Here is a 14,543-nt window from a genome sequence, read left to right as displayed (position 1 = left end):
TTACATGATGATGGTCATGTGAGTGTGTTTTCCTGAAGGGCCTGCTCCATGCTTTCATCACATTTCTTTTTCTGTGGTTCCGGTTTCATGACCCCCAGGCCACCAGAATGAGGATATTCCTGGCATCTGGAGTTGCAGTGTATATTTTAACATGGCAATGTTTTATTTTTTTCTTTTCTTCTTCCCTCTTTTTTTTTTTTTTTCAGTGCTAGAAAGTTTGAAGTTTAAGCCCTCCCCTGCCTTGGAGAAAAGGGGGATTCACTTGTGGTGGATTCAGGCTCAGTGTCCAGTGGGCCATCCAGGTACAGTGTGGAGGACCCAGGTGGGGAAGGGGTTTCAGAGGAGGTCGGAGGAAGGACACATTATGACCTGCAGAGGCAGCAAGGCAGGAGTGTCCTTCCCGAGTCTGGAGGGAGTCCTGGGAGCTGGAGAAGATAGAACAGGGACGGAGGCTGGGGGCAGAGAGATGAGGGACCTTCACCTGCTTCTCCTGGCAGCACTGCTTGGGGAGAGAGGCCTCCATGGTGTCTGGGCGACCAGAGATGCAGCACTGTCTCAGAGCAGATACAGAGCCCGGCAAGGGCCATTATTTGAGGGCCAGGGACTATGACCTGCAGACTGCCTGGCCTCCCTTGTCCTGCCCATTTTCTGTATGCAGCAGTCCCACTGGCCACCCTTTCTTTTGGGGACAGCAAGGATCCCATCTCATTGCAGTGAGTATGCAGTGTGCAGACCCCTCAGGAGGACTGGTGCCCAAATGCATCCCAGGGCCCTGCTTGGTCCTGTCCGACTCATCCTGTGTGGACATCTCCCCTTCTGATGCCCCAGGACGGTTGCAAGCCCAAGAAAAAAGGAGTAAGGACCGGGACAGTCATAGACAATGGTGGGAAATACCCTGGAGAGAGAGTGCATGGGGACCCCTTGTCCCAGTGTTACTATCCCACAAAGGCAGAGGGGGCCAAGAGAGCCACTTTTCAGAAACTGTGGCATCTCGTACCCATCTTACCAGGGCAGAGGGGGTGGGAAGCAGACGTGGGGAGAGACGCAGGCAGCCTCCCCATCCAGGGCTCTGGTCGCTGCATGGGCTTCCTTCTGTGCCCTGAAAACTAGCCTCAAGGGAAGGCCAGGCTGGCCAGGACTGGGCGGGGGCATGCAGGTTGCAGGGGTCTTGTCTGGAGGGCTCCTTTCCCAGGAATCTAGCAGGAGGGCTTTGGTTTCAAGTGGCCAGCAGGGGGCAGCAGAGAACAAGCCGAGTGTGGTTCGGGGCCAGGAGATGGGCTCTGCCTGTCCTCCCAAAGAACAAGCTCTGGGCTCCAGACTTGCCGGTTCTCCCCAGCCCTGACCACGCCCTGACCCTTACTGGGTTGCTAGGTCAGGCAAGCTGGCGACAGGGAAGGAGGCGCTTAGAACCATGGAATCAGACTGCCAGCAGACTAGGGCCTCAGAGACAACTGTCACTAGTACAGACAGGGAAACTGAGGCTCAGAGAGGGGCAGTAACTTGCTAAATCTCATTTCAAAGCTGGGGTGGATCCAGGATTAGCATCAGGTTTCAGACTTCTGGGCTGGGGTTTTTGTAGGACACCATGCTGCCTCTTTCACCAGGTAGTCCATACGTGGATATGATGTGTCAAAAAACAAATAATGAAAAAAGGAAAGGAGAGAAATATGACACTCATATTAGGGAGCAGCCTGGGGCACGCCAGTCACCTTTGTTTGGGAGCAGTGAGAGGGGCCAACATGAGAGGTGCTTGTGTGGGCTTCCCAGGCCACTCTGGCCTGGCACCTCCCTCCGAGAATCAGCCCCGGTTAGCCAAGGCGTTTGCTCCAGGTATGAGCCACCAGTGTGACTTCTGTCCTAAATGGGGTTGACAGGGACCCTGAGACCAGCGAGCCATTTGGGAGGGTAGTAAGGGGGCTGGAGGCCTGAGGGAGCCCCCTGGGTACTGTGCAGGTATATTAGCTTCCTGTGGCCGCTGTAGGAAATCACCACACACTTAATGGCTTGCAACAACACAAAGGTATTTATTCTCTTACAGTTCCGGAGGTCGGGAATCCTCAAGCGGCTGGCAGGGCTGGGTTCTTTCTGGACGCTCTAGGGGAGAATCCGTTTTCTTGCCTTTTCCAGCTCCCAGAAGCGCCTGCAGGCCTTGGCTTGTGGCCCCCTCCTCCATCTTCAAAGCCAGCAGCGTAGCATCTTCTAATTTCTCAGTGTTCTTCTACGTCCATCATCACAGCGCCTCTGTGTGTCGCTGACCCTCCTGCCTCCCATTGTAAGGCCTCTTGTGGTTACATTGGGCCCCAGGATAATCCGGGATAACCCCCACCTCAACACCCTTAACTTAATCACCTTTGCAAAGTCCCTTTGCTGTTTAAGGTAACATATCCACAGGTTATCGGTATTGGGATGTGGGCATGTTGCAGGGGCATTATACAGCCTGCCACAGCTGGCTATTCTCCATCGGTCCCCGGTCTGTCCCCTGCCCTGCTCTGTGCCCTGCAGGCTCAGCATGCAGATGGATCCCGGCTCTCTCGCCCTCTGCCCTCAGTTGGGTTTGGCCAACAGGAGACACCAGCAGGAGACCTAGTAGTGGGAGGAGGACCTTTGGGATTTTGTTTCTCGGATTCCCTCCTTGCTGGGCTGTGGTTTGGCAGCAGCTGTGCTCTTTGACCTGTGGTCACAACGGGTGTCCTGGACCATAGCTCTCACTGGCCTCTGAGCAGCACTGCCCGCCCCACCCCCCAAGCCCTGCAGGCCAAGCCTGGCGATGGTTTCCCACTCCCGCCAGTGCCCTGCACTCCCCATTCCTTGTTGGTTTCCTCAACTCCTCCTACGCCTTCATTCTGCCTCCGTGGCTACCCCTTTGAGGAGGCCACCTGTCTTCTGCCAAGACCCTGCCCGATCAGGTGTCAAGTCTCCTCCAGGCTGCGGGGAGGAAAGGCCAGTGTGGCCAGTGTGGCCAGCTCCCCAGGGGCAGGCCCAGAATTTGAATTCAGGCCCAGATGCCACAAATGGGCACCAGAGCCAGCTTTTTCCTGCCCCCCAGGGCACAGCCCCCTGTCATGCTCTCAGCTGAAGCCCTCCCCTGCAGAACCACCTGCTGTGAGAAGGGCTCAGCCCAAAGTGATGTCTAAGGTCTTGGTGTGCATCTGGAGATTGGAAACAAGGCAGAGGGGTATAGCACATGCTCAGTTATTGCTGGTCACAAGGCTAAGGCACCTCCCTGTTGGTGAGAAATGGCCAGGCAACCTCAGTCACACTTAATGTAGCAAACAGTTCAACTTTCAACAGCACAGGCTCTGCAGGAGGCTTGGCGTTGAGCCCTGGGGACTGACAACAGCACCCCTTTTTGAGAGCCCCCCCCCTCAAGGCGGTGCAGAGGAGCCTCAGCTCAGCGAGGGCCCTGGCTTGCCCGGGTCACGCAGCTGTAAGTGGCTGAGCCTGGAATAGACACATGTGGGTTGGATCTGACGCTTGGGGTCCTAGCCCCGTAAGTCTAACGCCCAATAAGTGGCAGAGGCGAAGGAAGATGACTAGATGGGAGCGTGGCCTTTCTTTTTAATTGCCTGTGAGGCCATTGTTTCTAAGGGGACGGGGAGCTTGAGAGTGAGGGGCCACCTGGGTGTCACCTGAGCCCTGATTTCCTCACCACAGAAAGGGAGGCAGCCCCAGCCTCACCATGTCACCTGTCTGTGATGACGCTGCAGCAGTCCTGGTTTGGTTTCTCTGACAGCCGACATCCGGATGCCTGGTTTTGTCCCTGGAGACTCCGTCTAGAATTTCACCCTGATCGCATGGTCCATGAGTAGGGGGCATCGTGACCACCTCCGAGTGCCCGCTATGTGGGAGGGGGCTGTTCCCTGCTCGGCCTCTCCCCCTCCCTCCCCTCTCGAGGTGCTAACGAGAAGGTTAGGTAAACTCGCATCCTTATTTACGGTGGTTTTGCGTCTGCAGAGTTCCTGGCCTAATTACATTTGCCCCATTACTTCAGGTGTCCTCATTAGTGCGAGCATCTGATGAACAAAGAATCTCGCCTTTCCTCCTGCCGCCAATAAAAATATCACTTGAAGATGTAGCGGGGCATTTGTCTTTCCTCAGCAGTCTTGGGGCTGGCAGCTCTCACTGAGTGTGATGATCTCTGGAGGGCACAGGATTTCATCTGTTTTGTTCCCTGCTGTAGCCTCCGTATCCTCAGCTGCTGGAACGAAGCCTGGCCCGTACCGGGGCTGCAGAAATCCAGGTTGAACGAGTCAATTTCTTTCTGAAAAACACATCTCAATTCTTACACATGCAAGGACCTTCAGAAACTGGTCCAATATCTTGTTGTGCAGATGGGGAAACTGAGGCCCAGAGTACAGAAAGGACATACCTAAGGTCACGACAGTGAGTCACTGGCAGAACCAGAGCTGGGGTGAAATTTGTTGACTTCTAGACCAGTGTTTTCTCCACCAACCCACTCACAATTCGTGGCTCTGATGTCATCACAGCGTGTTCTGTCTGCCTCGCCATTTTTGTTTCTCTCCTTTTTGGGGGCGTTGGGATTCCTCATCTTCTCCCACGTTTCTTACGAGGCCTCAGGTTTGCTTCCTTGTTGATAGGCTGAGAGCGCCCCTGCCCCCCAGCCTGCCTTAGGAAGGAAGGACGGACAGAAGAGACCGCACCTGGCTTGGCCTCTCAGCACCAGATGGGCCAGGGCCCTCAAAGGCCTGCTGCTTCCTCCCCGTGGGGTCGGGAGAGGACCGGGAAGCAGAGGCAGAGCTCCCTGTCCCCCCAGGGGCAGCGTGTCAGCAGGCTAAGCTGACATGTGGCCTGAGAGATGGGGAAAGCCAGCGACAAATGGGAGAGGAAAGAAGGAGATGTGTAGAGAGGAGTAGCCGAGAGACAGAGAGAGAGAGGGGAGGAGGGGGAGGGAGGCAGCCAGGTAGAGACAGAGGTAGATACCTGGGGTGGGTCCTGGATCCTGAGGTGTGGTGACCTGCTGCCACAGCCATTGGACACACTTGGCTGTCCATTCAATTTCTGTAGAGCAAATCCAACTCTTCACTGACTTCCCTTATTCAGACAGAGATATGTGTTCCTTAGACAAAAAATGCCATTTATTTAAAACAGCTTTGTACCACTTTTGGAGGGACGTAGGTGAACCCAAGAGACAGGGCAAGTGTTTTGCTAGGAGAGCCCTACTCTGCGTTAAGCTGGGCTTTGCTGGGTGACTTCTCACGGGGCGTGGTGGGGGCAGTGCCCCAAGGCAGGAGGCCAGGACTTAGTCACGCCTCCTGTCTGACTAACGTGGGTGAGTGTCCTCTCTTCCCAGCCTTCGTTCTGCCCCCTGGAAAGGAAGGGGTCCCGTCTGGGTGACGTCCAGGGTCCTTCCTGTGGTGAGTGCTGCTGTGAACTGAATTGGGCATTAGTGAGGGTCCCCCAGAGAAACGGAACCAGTAGGAGATTTATGCATGTGTGACAAGGACTTGGCCCATGTGATCGTGGAGGCTGAGAAGTCCCAAGATCTGTGGTCGGCAGGCTGGAGCCCGGGAGAGCCGATGGTGTGGTTCTGGCCCGAGGATGGAAAAGACCATGTCCCAGCCCAGGGCAGGCAGCAGGAGCTCCTTTCTACTGAGGCAGGGCCAGCCTGTCTTTCAGGCCGTCAGCTGATTGGACGAGGCCCACCCACATCGGGGAGGGCAGTCTGCTTTACTCAGTCTGTAGATTTAATGTCAGTGTCATCCAAAAGCAGCCTCACAGAGACACTCAGAATGATGTTTGACCAAATATCTGGGCACCCTGTGGTCCCGTCAAGTTGACATAAAATTAACCATCACAAATTGAGTTTCTCCCCCAAAATGTTGAAGTTCTAGCCCCCAGCACCTGCGAGTGTGACCCTGTTTGGAAACGGTCTTTGCAGATGATGAAGTTAAGATGAGGTTATGAGAGTGGGCCCTACTCCAATATGCCTGGTGTCCTCATAAAAAGGGGACATTTGGGCACAGACACACCCAGGTGCAGGAGAATGCCACCTGAAGATGAAGGCAGAGACCAGGTGACATGTCTGCAAGCCAGGGAACGCCAAAGAGTGCCAGGAAGCCTCCGGAAGGAGGGAAGCACGGAACAGATTCTCTCCCACAGCCCTCAGAAGCAGCCCTGCTGATACCGCGATCTCTGACTTCGGGCCCCCAGGACTGAGAGACAATAACTGCTGTCGTGTAAGTCGCCCGGTCCGTGGTGCTCTGTTATGGCAGCGCCAGGAAATGGATACACCGGGTTTCTGAGGTTCTCTGATGGTAGGGCAGATGGCAATTTCGCAGAACATCAACTTCAGACAGGACCACCCTACGACTACAATGGATAAAGACAAAAACAAGACCGCTGTGCAATTGTGTTCTAATACAGGCAAAACATGGACATCGTCCAAGCCCTCAAACACCAGCAACCCTGTCCCAGCTCATAGACTGCTTTACCAATGGCAGTTTCAGCCTTGGTCTGGTCTTCCCCCACCTAGATGAGATTTATTGAGATGCACAATCAAAATTGCCCCTGCTTCTCAACAGCATCCCTCTCAGGGCAAAGCCCTGCTTCTTCCGACTCCCTCCCAGGCCACGTCACATCAGCCCAAATCTTATAGTAGGTTCTTTCTAGCACCTTCTTGCTGAGATGCCCCATGGTCACCACTACTGCAAGGGGCAATAAGCCCATGTGTTCAACTGGAGGTGTGATCCCAGGGGGCTTTGGCTGGGGGGCATTGGTCGTAGTCTTGGTGGGGGCTGGGGAGACAGGCAACAAACCAAAAAGGGCCACAGTCGCCATCATTCCAGGGGTGATGAGGGCTCTGCGAAGGCCCAGGACACTGGGAGAGTGTGCAGTGAGCCTGCCCCAGCATGGGGACAGGGATGGCTCTCTAGGGAAGTGGCCTTGAGCTGAAGTGACTGAAGCTGAAGGCAGGATGCTCATGGAAAGAAGGCTCCTGGCTGCAAAGGAAGAAGTGAGGCAGAAGGTGGCATCACAGGATTCTGGTAGCCTTTCTGGGAGCAATGGGAGGCCAGGCTGTCAGCTGGAGAGTGGTGTGGCCAGACCTATATTCAGAGAAGCTGACCTGGCGGTTGTGGGAGTGGGAGACGGGGCCAGGAGGGGAAGGAGACCACTAAGGGGACTGCTGAGGTGAGGACAACGAGGGTGACCTGAACCAGGGCAGGGAGCAGAGTCTGGAAGCAGTGGAAACATCGATACCTCCGGGGAAAGTGAAGGGGGTTGTGGCAGCTCCCAGCCCCTCTGAGTGACCCAGGCACATGGGGAGGGCCCTTAGGGGGCTGCCAGGCAAGGGGGGGACAGAGACGTGGTCCTGTGCCATTGGCAGTGGGTGGAGGCATCTGCCGGGTGAGGAGCCACAACCTTGAAGTCTCTGCGAATCCCCTGCAGGCAGCCCCAAGCCCAGGCAGGCCCGGGGCAGAGCAGGGCCCCATGCAGGGTGACCGCCAGCGCCAGTTTGCTTAGGCCGGTCCTGGTTTTGCACTGAGCATCCTGTGACCCGGCAACTCCCTCAGTCCCACGCAGACTGGGTTGTCCCCGGGAGGCTGCAGAGAGGTGGGTCTGTTTTCCTGACTGTCAGGCCTACCCCAGAAGGGTGGGAAGCCCCAGGAAATAGTAGGTGAGAAACATCCTGGGGGGTGGGTGTGAGGCCCCCACTTTTGCCAATGTACCTTTCTCTACTGAAATACTGCCTGGCCCTCCACCACCCTGAGCCCAAGGCAAGAGGGGGTCCTGCCCCGGGCCTGGTGCCTCCGGGTCCCCTGTGCATGGAGTGCCTGCCTGGACATTTTCTGTGTGCTCCTTCTCCAGGTACCCATGCCTGGCCGGGGGTCCTAGTGCCCTCTGAGCAGGGCGCCCCAGGACCAGACCTGCATGAGCCTCGTCTTGGTTTCCTGGGGCTCCCGTAACAGACCACGCCCTGGGCGGCTTAGAACCACAGAACTTTCTCGTCTCACAGTTTTGGAGGCTGGACGTCTGACATCAGGGTGTCGGCAGGGCCATGCTTCCTCCGAAGACACTGAGGAAGGGTCTGTTCCGGCCTCTCTCCTGGCTCCCGGGTGCCGGGGCTAGTAGGTGGCCCTGTCTCTGCCTTCACATTGTCTTCCTTCCGTGTCTGTGTCTGTGACCAAATGTCCCCTTCTCATAAGGACGCCAGTCATACTCGATTAGCAGCCACCCCAGTGACTTCATTTTAACTTGATTACCTCTGTGGAGACCCTATTTCTGAATAAGGTGACAGTCGGAGGTACCGGGAGTGAGGACTTCAGTGTATCTTTTGGGTGGAGGACACGATGCAAACCGTGACAGCCCTTGCCTGTGTTTCTATGCTTAGGGGCACTGTGTTGTCCTCTGCCCCTCCAGCCCCCTTCAGCCCCAAGTGTGGGATCGAGCAGAGGAGGAGAGCCCGGCTCCCGGAGGGAAGCCCAGAGAGCAGATTGCTGTTGGCCAGGGTGGCGCTTCTTGCATGGGATGGGGCAGGACTGGGGCAGCCGGCATGGTGGGACATGCTGAATTTGGGGTGACTCAAACTGTATATATAGACAGGCGTTTCATAAAACACAGGCCCCGAACACCCTAGGGTGCCCTGCTCTGGGAAGCTGCCCACAAGGTGGTGCCGCTGGACCCCTCCCCCACTGGGGAGTGACCCTCCCAGGGCCAGCACCTGCACCACCCAGAATGCCCAGGCTTGGGGCCCTCATCAGTCCCTGTCTGCCCCTCCCCCATGCCTCTTTTGTCCCCCATGAGTCCCTGAAAGACTGTTGGAGTTGGAGTGACCCCCAGTTACAGTATTACTTATGCTGTCACCACGAGCCTCTCTCTGTCATTGGAGTAGAGGCACCCAAGGGTGTCTCCGAGCAGGAGCAGTTACTGTGGTCCTCAGCGTCCTGCAGCCCTGGTCCCTGCTGTCACTCCTGCCCAGCCCGGAGCAAACACATCTGGGAACCGGCCCCTTCCTTGTTGTCAGGAAACTCCTTCTTCCACCTGTGGGAGCTTGAGCTGTGGCCGGGGAGGGATGCTCAGTCTCTGCAGACAGGGCTCATTGTCCCCGTCATCTAGCAAGGCCCAGGCTGGAGAAGGGACATGCTAAGGACACAGCTGGGGCAGGAACGCCTGAGAATTTTCGCTAGACCCACGAGCGTGGAATCTCACACTGTCCCAGCTTGCCACAGCCCTCGCTTGTGAGGGGGCTGTTGACATCTGACCTGGGATTTCTCCTGCCTGGGCCAGGGCAGAGTCTGGGGTCAGAGTAGGCGGGACAGGGTAGGGCTCAGAGAGTCTGGGTGGAGGCCTGCTTGAGCCTGCGTGTGACAGGAAGTCAGGGGAGAAAAGGCTGCAAAGATCCGATAGAGCCACATCCGGGGGAACTGGAAGGCCAGTGAGGGCTCTCTGAAGGGCTTCCACAGCAAAGCGGCAGGATCTATTTAGTGTTCTAGAAAGATCCCTTTGTGGCAGGTGTGAGGTTGCATTGAAAGGGGGAGGTCACTGCAGTAATCCAGGCAAGACAGAAGCACTGTCTTGGAAGAAGAGAGGGGACCCTGAGGGAGACGCTGATACGGTGGAGATCCCCTGACTTGGCGGATGAAGTTTGAGAATGGCTGCCACTTACAGTTGTGCATGTTGTGCGTTGCACAATTACAGCACCTGCCCCCATTGTCATCTATCTGAGATGTGTGTAATTATTACAAGTTCCCAGTAGGTGGCAGGAAAGTGTCTTCTCCCAATCTGCACAGAGGCCATATTGGCGAGTGCTGAGGCTGTGTGTTTGAGCCAAGTTCATCTGTGAATTTTAGTTTTCAAGGGCAGCAGGGTGTGAGGATGCCCAGATATGACACCGGGCAGAATTAGTTGGCCAGAGCCCAGTTGATCCCGGGACCCTGGGCTTTTCTCTCCTGCCAGCGGAATGTCACCTCTGAAGGGTGTGGCATGAGGGACGACCAGGGTTGGGGTCTGGTGGTTCAGGCAGGATGAGAGGTGCAGCCGCGGGGTTGGTCACTCGACAGGCTGGCACCCAGATGGCTATTAGGCTCTTGAGGAACCCCTTCCCAGGAAGCTCTGGAAGGATTTCCATCCCCCATGCCCAGGTCTGTCTCCTGGGATTCTGTTTGGAGGGTAGGCGTGGGTCTCATCTCCCAGCTGGAGGGCAGCATCGGGGTCCTCCTTCATGGGGCCAGCTCGGGACGCCCATGTGGCCCCTCGTCTTGTATAATATCTTAGCCAGTCTAGAGTGTGGTCAGGTCACCCTGGGTGCTGGCTGTCTCCTCTTTGCTCTCCCCCCTCCCCCTGCGCTCCACTCGGGAAGCTGACCTGAATGCACAGTACACCAATGGCTCCCTCTGGCTTCCAGTTCTTTCCACAGAGGAGGGTGATGTCAGGGTTTTTGTCGCATCTGCTTTCTTTCTGGGGGGTCTCCTGGCCTGCCTGATTGAAGCTCACACCCCCTGTCGGGGCAGCCTTCTGTGCCCAATTCTCCCTGTACTGGTTTCTTACAGCTGCTGTAAGAAATCATTACCAATTTGGTGGCTCCAAACTAACACGTATTATCTTACAGTTCTGGAGTTCAGAGTCTGAAATGGGTCTTGTGGTCCCCAAATCAAGGCATGGGCAGGACTGTGCTCCTCCTGGAGGCTGGAGGGGAGAGTTCATTCCTCGCCTCTTCCAGCTCCTAGAGGCCGCCTGCATTCCTGGGCTCGGGGCCCCATCCCTGCAACCTCTGCTCCTGTTGTCACATCACCCTCTCTGACTCTCCTGCCTCCTCCTTATAAGGACATTTGTGATGACGCTGAGCCCACCCAGATAATCCAGGATCATCTCCCCATTTTAAGATCTTTAACTTAGTCACATCTGCAAAGTCCCTTCTGCCATGCAAGGTGACACAGTCACAGGTGCTGAAGATGAGGATGTCGGGGGGACATGGCTCTGCTGACCACACTGTACTTGGGGTTCTGCTAACCACAGCCTCCCCTCATTTCTAGGAGTGGTAATGCCCCCCTCGTTACCAGTCCTGGGGTACGATACGTACTATTCCTTCCGCTTTCTCTATATCTGCTCTGGCTCTGGGAGAGCCCACTTTAAGAACTTTCCTCACTTTACCCAAGCTGAGGGTGCCACCGGATTCCTGCTCTTTGGAGTCCCACTAGACCCCAGCTGGTACACTTGCAGGGCTAACTTAGTCTACGCAGCAATCTTTGAGGTAGACTTTTCATCCCTCTATCCCCCCACTTTATGGGTGAAGAATTCAAGGGCTGGAGAGGTTAAGGAAGTTGTCCAGAGCTGGGCTTTGAACCAGAACTCAGTCTCTGATCCCAGAGCCGACCCCCAGCCCCTGCTGTCACAGCCCCTCACAGCCTGACCTGGAATTGTGCCATCTCTTAGGCATTCGCCCCCTGAGTGGTGACAGAGTAATGATTTTAAAAAAATACAGGTGACTGTTCCTTAGTGGTCCTCTTACATAGGGACATCGAGGCCATTGCTGCCATCAGTTTGGTTGTCAAAGTAAGGCTGACCATGGCTGTTGGTGATAGGGGCCACCCAGGAGTCCCCTCAGAGATCACCCTGTTATGTCAAGGGCTGCATCAGAGGTCAAAATGGAATGAAGGCTGAGAGAAAGGGCTTTGGAGTCAGGCAGGCTTGACTATTTACGAGCTGTGTGACTTTGTTCCAGTTACTTAACCTCTCTGAGCCATAGCTTCCTTGTTTGTATAAAAGAGATCATAATTGCTGCTGCCTCAGTGGGTTGCTGGAGGATTAAATCAGTCAAAGCACACAAAGTACCTTGCAAGGCTGACCATGACAGCACACTCTGGCTGCTTCTATCGTTAAAATTATCATGTGTGATGCCACACTAGGGTGGCCTCTGTGCATCCCTTGGCTGCACCCCAGCAGTCCTGGCCTTGTATTTGCCTTCTGGGAGCCTCTGTTCAGGTGCCCTCTGTATTCTGGCAGGGCCCCACTCCCTGGCTCTAGAAGAGAATGGATTTTCACAGCCCTCGTGTGGCCCTGGCAGCCTCCGCCACTGTGGGAGTGAGGGATCTGTAGCCTCGGGAGCCTGCCGCGTATTCTATGTCAATGTGAACAGGGTGACCTTTCACGGACGTCCTTTTTTTGTAATAAATATTGCAAAGGGCCAACACTGAGTCTTCAGTTCTTTCACAGCTACCTTTCAGGACCCCGTTGGAGAATTCTAAGCAAGATGAGTGACACTGATATCAAAACTTAGTATTCATCCTGCTGACAACTTTGCATCTGTCTCTTAGAAATGCCTTTTCTTTTTCTGGGATCTGCCTCTCTGGCCGGCCCCTCAGGGCTGCCCCGTCAGTTCTGGGGCCGGCATCAGAGGCCCCCATCTCTGGGACTTGCAAACGGCCCCAAGTTCAGATCTGAGGGAGGCACATGAAAGACGTCCTTTGGCCCGTCGGGAGCAAAGGCTTGGCGGCAGGGTGGCAGCAGCAAAGAGGCTTCCTCTGATTCAATGAAGCCATCAGCTGTCTCTCCAAATGTTTCTTACCCTCTGAGCCTTGTTTTGGTTAATTTAAGAACAGCTGCCCTCAATGGGAGCCCGTTTCTGGCAGCGTGTAGAAGCGGCTTCCCAGGAAAGTTGCCGGAGTGGGAACAGAGGATTAGCGGGGGATTTAGAGGTGGGGAGCTCTTGGGTGTGCCACCCACATGCTTTTTCCCCTTTGCGAGAGCCCCGGTTATGAAGCACGAGCAAACGAACTCAGTTATTCCTGGGGAGAGTTCAAAGCAGCTTGAAATCCTGGAACTACAGTGGAAGGAAACTTGTGACGGACTAGATAGATGGGTGGTCACCAAAGCCATCTCCTTTTGTCCCTGGACACAGCTGGCCTGTGTTCCCCAGCTCCCCTTGTGGTGAGGTGGGCCCATGGGCCCGAGCGTGGAGGTGATGCAGGCCGCTTCGGGCTTGGCCCCGACGGCCCTCTGTGTGCTGATGGTGGAACCGTAGCACGCGGGAGGCCCGGACACCGGAAGGGCTGCTTATTAGACTGTAACCGGGAGCAGAGAAAAGCCCGTACTGCTTTCAGTCAGTACAACCTTTTGAGATCTTTGGCGTGGTTCGTTGACGGTAGTTGGCACGCCCCGATGAATACCGACAGTCCAGCTCTTCTATTTGAGGATGTGCTAGGATACACCGGGAGACGGCCCCCCTACCAGGGAATAGATTCCAGTAGCAGAATGAAACTACCTGGGCTGGAGACACACCCACAAGGACCGCGGGTACACATGGAATGCAAGGGCCTCCCCAGGGGTCAGATACTTCAAAGCATCGTAAAGCTAGGACGACAGTTTCGTCGGGTCCAAGTCAGGTTAGGGGAGAATATGCTGTCCTCACGTGAGATTACACTGTGACGGCGCTGGGGAACCCGAAGCCTGTCTGTAAAAGGGGTGCTTGCTCTTAGGTAATTCAGGACAAAGCCAGAGGCACAGCTCTTGTTGGTGGAGGGATTAAGTCAGAGGCCGGAATCTCATCTCACCCCAATTTATAAGACCGGAATCTGCTTCTCCGCTCGCTGAAACCAGTGAAAACTATTTGACTCCCTCGTCGACCTGAGATCATGAGGCCTTTTCCTTCTTGACTGTTAGGAGGGAACGTGTTGGATGAAGTCTGAACTCCGCTGCTCCTCCCGTGTGGGGCCTTAGGATGTTCACCTTGACCTTTCTGTCTAACACCTGCTCTCCGATCACTTGTTGGGGCTGTGACCTGGCTGGGAGCCCCCTGGTGAATTTACACTCCAGCCCTCCTCGTAAGGACAACTCTGGCAGAACCAAGTGGGCGCCGCACCCGTAGGTTCCTTCCGTGGGGGGCGGGCCTTTCTGAAGGGTCCGTGGCAGAGCAGGAGCAGGTCCTAGTGTTCTTGGCCCTTCCTTTACAAGTGATCACATCCTCACCCGTGTGGGCCATTCGCAGAATGGCTGTAGGGCGGATCGGGCCACAGAGCTGCCTGCCAGGTGACCAGCTGGCTCTGCTCACCAGACCATAGTGGTCTCTTGTCAGCATCCCACTCACCTCCAGGGAACCGGAGTGGAAGTTTAGCAGCCAGGCTACGGGGAGTGATGATCGACGGATGGACTCATTTGCTCCTTTATTCACAGTAGGCGGGGTTAGGAGCCTTTTATGTTCCAGGTTCTGAGTACACGGAGGCAAAGGAGACACCGTTTCCTGATCTCACTGGAGCTCGGAATCCAGTGGGCGCTTGCTCAGGCTGACAACGCCGCGTGATCTTACCTGGAGGGGAAGGTGGCCTCGTGCCACGTCAGTTGTGGAAAAGTCGGGGAGACGAGAACCACAGGCCACTGTTGGCCTGTGAGTGGTCTGTAGCTCAGCTCCAGACCGGTGGTAAGTTCAGAAGGCAGAAAGCAAACCCCAGAGAGGGAGGGAGGAGGGGTGGGAGGTGGAGGCCGGGGGGTTTAGAGCAGCTCACCAACAGAGAGGGCAGAACTGGCCCGGGGAAGTTCCAGGGGGAGCAGGAAGTCCATGCTTGCTGTGGGCAGAGGAAAGGGCAGAAGAA

The sequence above is a fragment of the Lemur catta genome, chromosome 15 (assembly GCF_020740605.2).
Source record: "Lemur catta isolate mLemCat1 chromosome 15, mLemCat1.pri, whole genome shotgun sequence".
Taxonomy (NCBI): domain Eukaryota; kingdom Metazoa; phylum Chordata; class Mammalia; order Primates; family Lemuridae; genus Lemur; species Lemur catta.
The sequence above is the reverse complement of the archived record's forward strand: the minus strand, read 5'-3'. Positions refer to the sequence as shown.